Source organism: Engystomops pustulosus, chromosome 4 (assembly GCF_040894005.1).
Source record: "Engystomops pustulosus chromosome 4, aEngPut4.maternal, whole genome shotgun sequence".
Classification (NCBI taxonomy): domain Eukaryota; kingdom Metazoa; phylum Chordata; class Amphibia; order Anura; family Leptodactylidae; genus Engystomops; species Engystomops pustulosus.
This window is the reverse complement of record NC_092414.1, coordinates 7,034,142-7,042,905: the sequence shown is the minus strand read 5'-3', so window position 1 is coordinate 7,042,905 and position 8,764 is coordinate 7,034,142. Positions and strand designations below refer to the sequence as shown.

The 8,764-nt window shown below is 47.0% G+C and overlaps 1 protein-coding gene across 1 annotated transcript in view; it reads left to right on the top strand.

The window, feature by feature from the left end:
* The first annotated feature begins 1,132 nt into the window (after positions 1–1,132).
* LOC140125962 (sodium- and chloride-dependent betaine transporter-like) overlaps positions 1,133–8,764 on the top strand; it is a 34,851-nt gene continuing 27,219 nt past the window's right edge. Inside the window, exon 1 of the mRNA XM_072144958.1 lies at positions 1,133–1,256. The gene's annotated coding sequence lies outside the window, so the exon portion shown is untranslated. The remainder of the gene's footprint in view (positions 1,257–8,764) is intronic.

The following is an 8,764-nucleotide window of genomic DNA, read 5'->3' as shown; positions in this document are numbered from 1 at the left end:
ACAGGATAAGTAATGTCATGTATGTACACAGTGACTGCACCAGCAGCAGAATAGTGAGTGTAGCTCTGGAGTATAATACAGGATGTAACTCAGGATCAGTACAGGATAAGTAATGTCATGTATGTACACAGTGACTGCACCAGCAGCAGAATAGTGAGTGCAGCTCTGGTGTATAATACAGGATGTAACTCAGGATCAGTACAGGATACGTAATGTCGTGTATGTATACAGTGACTGCACCAGCAGCAGAATAGTGAGTGCAGCTGTGGGGTATAATACAGGATGTAACTCAGGATCAGTACAGGATAAGTAATGTCATGTATGTACACAGTGACTGCACCAGCAGCAGAATAGTGAGTGCAGCTCTGGGGTATAATACAGGATGTAACTCAGGATCAGTACAGGATAAGTAATGTCATGTATGTACACAGTGACTGCACCAGCAGCAGAATAGTGAGTGCAGCTCTGGGGTATAATACAGGATGTAACTCAGGATCAGTACAGGATAAGTAATGTCATGTATGTACACAGTGACTGCACCAGCAGCAGAATAGTGAGTGCAGCTCTGGGGTATAATACAGGATGTAACTCAGGATCAGTACAGGATAAGTAATGTCATGTATGTACACAGTGACTGCACCAGCAGCAGAATAGTGAGTGCAGCTCTGGGGTATAATACAGGATGTAACTCAGGATCCGTACAGGATAAGTAATGTCATGTATGTACACAGTGACTGCACCAGCAGCAGAATAGTGAGTGCAGCTCTGGAGTATAATACAGGATGTAACTCAGGATCAGTACAGGATAAGTAATGGCATGTATGTACACAGTGACTGCACCAGCAGCAGAATAGTGAGTGCAGCTCTGGAGTATAATACAGGATGTAACTCAGGATCAGTACAGGATAAGTAATGTCATGTATGTACACAGTGACTGCACCAGCAGCAGAATAGTGAGTGCAGCTCTGGGGTATAATGCAGGCTGTAGAGGATAGAAAGTTGTGTCTGTTTTGTTCTCCGCTGTGTCGTGCATGTGTGTTTGTTGCAGTGTTCCAGTAGTTTGGGATATCCTGGAGCGGGTCCATCCTGCTATTACCTCTGTATTGGAGGCCCCGCCCCCTCCCTCCCCTGCCCCGCCCCTCTCCCCTGTCTTATAGTCAGACTATGGCAGTGGCCGGATCCTGTGTACACGGCTCATCACTGCTGGATCGCTGACACTCTCCTGTGCTGCTGTGAGGGTCCTCTCTTCTGCTGAGGTGTGTAGATTTTTTTGGAATTGCCCCTTCTTCCCCCGGGTCTTGTGTTAAAGTAAGTTTCACGCTTTCTTAAAGGGGCACTAAAGCCGCCACTCATGTTATTTTAATGCGAATGCGCTCTTTTGTTCTCTGCTATCAGCCAAGGTTATTATCACTGCTGACCTATGAACTGCTCCCGAGCCCTGCTGCCGGCTTGACCTTTGACTTGCAATTAAAGGGGCGCTACGCCTACTGTGCATCCTCCTCTTTGAGATTGCGGTGCAGTCTATTGCTCTCTGTTATCAGCCCTGCTGGTATCTTCCCTCTATTCAATGCGACATATTTGCCCTTTAAGGCTGGGAGTAAGAGTTATTATATTGTATTGGGTCATAGACTGTAATACCGGGCTCATCCTGCGGGGGTGCTGTGTGTAATTGTAATACTCTATATGATGGCGCTGCTACAGGCTGCTTGTGGTACTGCAACTAAAATGGTCCCTAACTCTACGCTCCATCTGTGTGACATGTAAGATGTCATGAGGCTGCTGTATGCTGTCACCCAGCTTTCCCAGGCACAGATACCAGTGTGTATGGGGCGGGGTGAATAACCGGAGAAGCGCTCAGTCACCCGCGCTGCACCTTGATCTCCACAAGATGATAACATGGATACAGAGAAACGCACAGAGACGCCATAAATACTTATAATATACCGCCATAGTGTGCACGGGCCAATCACATACGTATAACATACCGCCATAGTGTGCACGAACCAATCACATACGTATAACATACCGCCATAGTGTGCACAGACCAATCACATACTTATAATATATCGCCATAGTGTGCACGGACCAATCACATACGTATAACATACCGCCATAATGTGCACGGACCAATCACATACGTATAATATACCGCCATAGTGTGCACGGGCCAATCACATACGTATAACACACCGCCATAGTGTGCACGGACCAATCACGTACGTATAACATACCGCCATAGTGTGCACGGACCAATCACATACTTATAATATACCGCCATAGTGTGCACGGACCAATCACATACTTATAATATACCGCCATAGTGTGCACGGACCAATCACATCCATCATATCTATGTAGCATCATGTATATACTCCATTATCACCAGTTCCAGCCATCTGTGATGAGTTCCTGCCTCTTATTAATCACGTTACATTTGGTGCAGTTTATGTTAGATTTGGGCGGTTACCTGTGATCCTCCTACAAGCTCCTCTCTGCTCCTCTCCTGCACCCCAGCATGAGAATGACCCCCACAGCAGCATCCAGGTGTGTGACACCCTGCACCCAGTGACCTCCTCAGCAGGGGCTTCCCCTGGAGGGGATCCCCCAGTGCTGATCTCCTGCTGCCCCCCTATAATTCTGCACAGTATCTTCCTCAGACACCAGTGTGGTCATCCTGCTACACGGGGGACACTTCTCTGTCCTGTCTGCAGCTCCCACTCACTTCTCTTCTATCCTGCTAAACGGGGCACTTCTCTGTCCTGTCTGCAGCTCCCACTCACTTCTCTTCTATTCTGCTAAACGGGGCACTTCTCTGTCCTGTCTGCAGCTCCCACTCACTTCTCTTCTATCCTGCTACACGGGACACTTCTCTGTATTGTCTGCAGCTCCCACTCACTTCGCTTCTATCCTGCTACATGGGACACTTCTCTGTACTATCTGCAGCTCCCACTCACTTCTCTTCTATCCTGCTACACGGGACACTTCTCTGTCCTGTCTGCAGCTCCCACTCATTTCGCTTCTATCCTGCTACATGGGACACTTCTCTGTACTGTCTGCAGCTCCCACTCACTTCTCTTCTATTCTGCTTCACGGGGACACTTCTCTGTCCTGTCTGCAGCTCCTACTAACTTCTCTTCTACCCTGCTACACAGGGACACTTCTCTGTCCTGTCTGCAGCTCCCACTCACTGCTCTTCTATCCTGCTACACGGGGGACACTTCTCTGTACTATCTGCAGCTCCCACTCACTTCTCTTCTATCCTGCTACATGGGACACTTCTCTGTACTATCTGCAGCTCCCACTCACTTCTCTTCTATCCTGCTACATGGGACACTTATCTGTACTGTCTGCAGCTCCAACACACTTCTCTTCTATCCTGCTACTCAAGGACACTTCTCTGTCCTGTCTGCAGCTCTTACACACTTCTCTTCTATCCTGCTACACAGGGGAAACTTCTCTGGACTATCTGCAACTCCCACTCACTTCTCCGCTATCTTGCTTCACGGGACACTTATCTGTACTATCTGCAGCTCCCACTCACTTCTCTTCTATCCTGCTACACAGGGGACACTTCTCTGTCCTGTCTACAGCTCCTACACACTTCTCTTCTGTCATGCTACACAGGGGAAACTTCTCTGTACTATCTGCAGCTCCCACTCACTTCTCTTCTGTCCTGCTACATGGGAAACACTTCTCTGTACTGTCTGCAGCTCCCACTCACTTCTCTTCTATCCTGCTACACAGGGGAAACTTCTCTGTACTATCTGCAACTCCCACACACTTCTCTTCTATACTGCTACATGGGGACATTTCTCTGTACTGTCTGCAACTCCCACTCACTTATCTTCTATCCTGCTACACAGGGGACACTTCTCTGTCCTGTCTGCAGCTCCCACACACTTCTCTTCTATTCTGCTACACAGGGACACTTCTCTGTCCTGTCTGCAGCCCAAACTCATTTCTCTTCTATCCTGCTATACAGGGGACACTTCTCTGTCCTGTCTTCAGCTCCCACTCACTTCTCTTCTATCCTGCTATACAGGGGACACTTCCCTGTCCTGTCTTCAACTCCCACACACTTCTCTTCTATCCTGCTACATTGGGACACTTCTCTGTCCTGTCTGCAGCTCCTACTCACTTCTCTTCTATCCTGCTACATGGGGGACACTTCTCTGTCCTGTCTGAGGTTACAATATATTTCTCCTCTATCCTGCTACACAGGGACACCTCTCTGTCCTGCCTGCAGCTCCTGTTTACTTCTTTTCTATCCTGTTAAATGGGGACACTTCTCTGTAATTTATGCAGCTCCCACTCTCTTCTTTTCTATCCTGCTACACGGGACACTTCTATGCCCTGTCTGCAGCTCCGGCTCCCCTCTCTTCTATCTTGCTACACGGGACACTTCTGTGTCCTGTCTGCAGCTCCCACTCACTTCTCTTCTATCCTGCTTCACGGGACACTTCTCTGTACTGTCTGCAGCTCCCACTCACTTCTCTTTTATCCTGCTACACGGGGACACTTCTGTGTCCTGTCTGCAGCTCCACTCACTTCTCTTCTATCCTGCTTCACGGGACACTTCTCTTTCCTGTCTGCAGCTCCAACATATTTCTCTTCTCTCCAGCTCTGTGCTGCTGCTTTTGCATATTGTTTGTAAATAGAAGCTCCTGAACTGTAAACAGAGGCTGCATGTAGTGTCTGTAGTGTCTGCTGCTGGGGATAAGCTGCTCTGCACAAGAGATCAGTGCTGCTTCCCGATTTACACCACCTGGAGGGTTTTTGCTCCTATCTATCTATCTCCTATCTATCTATCTATCTATCTATCTATCTCCTATCTATCTATCTATCTATCTATCTATCTATCTATCTCCTATCTATCTATCTATCTATCTATCTATCTATCTATCTATCTATCTATCTATCTCCTATCTATCTATCTATCTATCTATCTATCTATCTATCTCCTATTTATCTATCTATCTCCTATCTATCTATCTATCTATCTATCTCCTATTTATCTATCTATCTCCTATCTATCTATCTATCTATCTATCTATCTATCTATCTATCTATCTATCTATCTCCTATCTATCTATCTATCTATCTATCTATCTCCTATTTATCTATCTATCTCCTATCTATCTATCTATCTATCTATCTATCTATTATCTATCTATCTATCTATCTATCTATCTATCTATCTATCTCATATCTATCTTCTATCTATCTATCTATCTATCTATCTATCTATCTCCTATCTATCTATCTATCTATCTCCTATCTATCTATCTATCTATCTATCTATCTATCTATCTATCTATCTATCTATCTATCTATCTCATATCTATCTTCTATCTATCTATCTATCTATCTCCTATCTATCTATCTATCTATCTATCTATCTATCTATCTATCTATCTATCTATCTATCTATCTATCTATCTCATATATCTCTCCTGTCTATCTCCACCAGCACCCCCGCCTCAGTGTTGGGGTCCCCTGTGTGCCCCCCGCTGTGAGACTCCCCTTGTATCCTGCTGGAGGGAGGTGTCTCCAGGCACAAGGAGCTGTTTCAGTATATCATGAAGGTTATAACTTTCCAGAAGTTCACAGAAATACCTGGAATACCACAGGGAGGTTTCCTCTACCCCCAGTCCTGCCCCTTCCCCTGCAGAAGATACTGTCATAAAAATGAAGTGTCCCTTTAACTCAGCTCTGGGGGAGTGATCCGTGTCCAACCAGATCCAGAGAGGCCAACATCTGGAGGAAGTGCGGGAACACCAGGAAGTCATCCCCTACACACAGGAAGGGATTAGATACACCGCTCAGCAGGGAGTATCACACAGGAAGGGATTAGATACTCCGCTCAGCAGGGAGTATCACACAGGAAGGGGTTAGATACACAGCTCAGCAGACTGTATCACACAGGATAGGATTAGATACACAGCTCAGCAGACAGTATCACACAGGATAGGATTAGATACACAGCTCAGCAGGCAGTATCACACAGGATAGGATTAGATACACAGCTCAGTAGACAGTATCACACAGGAGAGGATTAGATACACAGCTCAGCAGGCAGTATCACACAGGAGAGGATTAGATACACAGCTCAGTAGACAGTATCACACAGGATAGGATTAGATACACAGCTCAGCAGACAGTATCACACAGGATAGGATTAGATACACAGCTCAGCAGACAGTATCACAAAGGACGTGATTAGATACAAGGCTCAGCAGGTAGTATCACACAGGAGGGGTTTAGACACATAGCTCTGCAGACAGTATCACACAGGAAGGGATTAGATACACAGCTCAGCAGTCAGTATCACACATAATAGCATTAGATACACAGCTCAGCAGACAGTATCACACAGGAGAGGATAAGATATACAGCTCAGCAGTATCACACAGGATAGGATTAGATACACAGCTCAGCAGGCAGTATCACACATGATGGGATTAGATACACAGCTCAGCAGACAGTATCACACAGGAGAGGATTAGATATACAGCTCAGCAGTATCACACAGGATAGGATTAGATACACAGCTCAGCAGTATCACACAGGATAGGATTAGATACACAGCTCAGCAGACAGTATCACACAGGAGAGGATTAGATATACAGCTCAGCAGTATCACACAGGATAGGATTAGATACACAGCTCAGCAGTATCACACAGGATAGGATTAGATACACAGCTCAGCAGACAGTATCACACAGGAGAGGATTAGATATACAGCTCAGCAGTATCACACATGAGAGGATTAGATACACAGCTCAGCAGACAGTATCACACAGGAGAGGATTAGATATACAGCTCAGCAGTATCACACAGGATAGGATTAGATACACAGCTCAGCAGTATCACACAGGATAGGATTAGATACACAGCTCAGCAGACAGTATCACACAGGAGAGGATTAGATATACAGCTCAGCAGTATCACACAGGATAGGATTAGATACACAGCTCAGCAGTATCACACAGGAGAGGATTAGATACACAGCTCAGCAGACAGTATCACACAGGAGAGGATTAGATATACAGCTCAGCAGTATCACACATGACAGCAGCACTGATAGAGTTAAGCAGTTATGGAGGGTGCGGGTGTTGGTTCCTCTGATGTGGTTTGGTGGTGGAGCCTTTGATGGGGTCAGGATCCTATAATGTGCAGCTCCTGTGCTGCTGTAATTTGGGTGGATGTTACTGGATCACTTACCTCCTTTGTGACCTGGAGAGAAGTCTATCTCCTATCTATCTATCTATCTCCTATCTATCTATCTATGGGGAGAAGTCTGTGTGACCTGGAGAGACGTCTGTGTGACCTGGAGAGACGTCTGTGTGACCTGGAGAGACGTCTGTGTGACATGGATAGAAGTCTGTGAGACCTGGAGAGAAGTCTGTGTGACATGGAGAGAAGTCTGTGTGACATGGAGAGAAGTCTGTGTGACCTCTAGAGAAGTCTGTGTGACATGGAGAGAAGTCTGTGTGACCTGGAGAGATGTCTGTGTGACATGGGAAGAAGTCTGTGTGACCTGGAGAGAAGTCTGTGAGACATGGGGAGAGGTCTGTGTGACATGGAGAGAAGTCTGTGTGACCTGGAGAGAAGTCTGTGTGACCTCTAGAGAAGTCTGTAAGACATGGAGAGAAGTCTGTAAGACATGGAGAGAAGTCTGTGTGACATGGAGAGAAGTCTGTGTGACATGGGAAGAAGTCTGTGTGACCTGGAGAGACGTCTGTGTGACATGGGGAGACGTCTGCATGACATGGAGAGAAGTCTGTGTGACCTGGAGAGAAGTCTGTGTGACCTGGAGAGACGTCTGTGTGACATGGGGAGAAGTCTGTGTGACCTGGAGAGAAGTCTGTGTGACATGGGGAGAAGTCTTTGTGACATGGGGAGAGGTCTGTGTGACCTGGAGAGAAGTCTGTGTGACCTGGGGAGAGGTCTGTGTGACCTCTAGAGAAGTCTGTGTGAAATGGAGAGAAGTCTGTGTGACCTGGAGAGATGTCTGTGTGACATGGGAAGAAGTCTGTGTGACCTGGAGAGAAGTCTGTGAGACATGGGGAGAGGTCTGTGTGACATGGAGAGAAGTCTGTGTGACCTGGAGAGAAGTCTGTGTGACCTCTAGAGAAGTCTGTGTGACCTCTAGAGAAGTCTGTAAGACATGGAGAGAAGTCTGTGTGACATGGAGAGAAGTCTGTGTGACATGGGAAGAAGTCTGTGTGACCTGGAGAGACGTCTGTGTGACCTGGAGAGACGTCTGTGTGACATGGAGAGACGTCTGTGTGACATGGGGAGAAGTCTGTGTGACATGGGGAGAAGTCTGTGAGACCTGGGGAGAATTCTGTGTGACATGGAGAGAAGTCTGTGTGACCTGGAGAGACGTCTGTGTGACCTGGAGAGACGCCTGTGTGACCTGGAGAGACGTCTGTGTGACCTGGAGAGACGTCTGTGTGACCTGGAGAGAAGTCTGTGTGACCTGGAGAGATGTCTGTGTGACCTGGAGAGATGTCTGTGTGACCTGGAGAGAAGTCTGTGTGACCTGGAGAGAAGTCTGTGTGACCTGGAGAGACGTCTGTGTGACCTGGAGAGACGTCTGTGTGACCTGGAGAGAAGTCTGTTGGACCTGGAGAGAAGTCTGTTGGACCTGGAGAGATGTCTGTGTGACCTGGAGAGACGTCTGTGTGACCTGGAGAGACGTCTGTGTGACCTCTAGAGAAGTCTGTGTGACCTGGAGAGATGTCTGTGTGACCTGGAG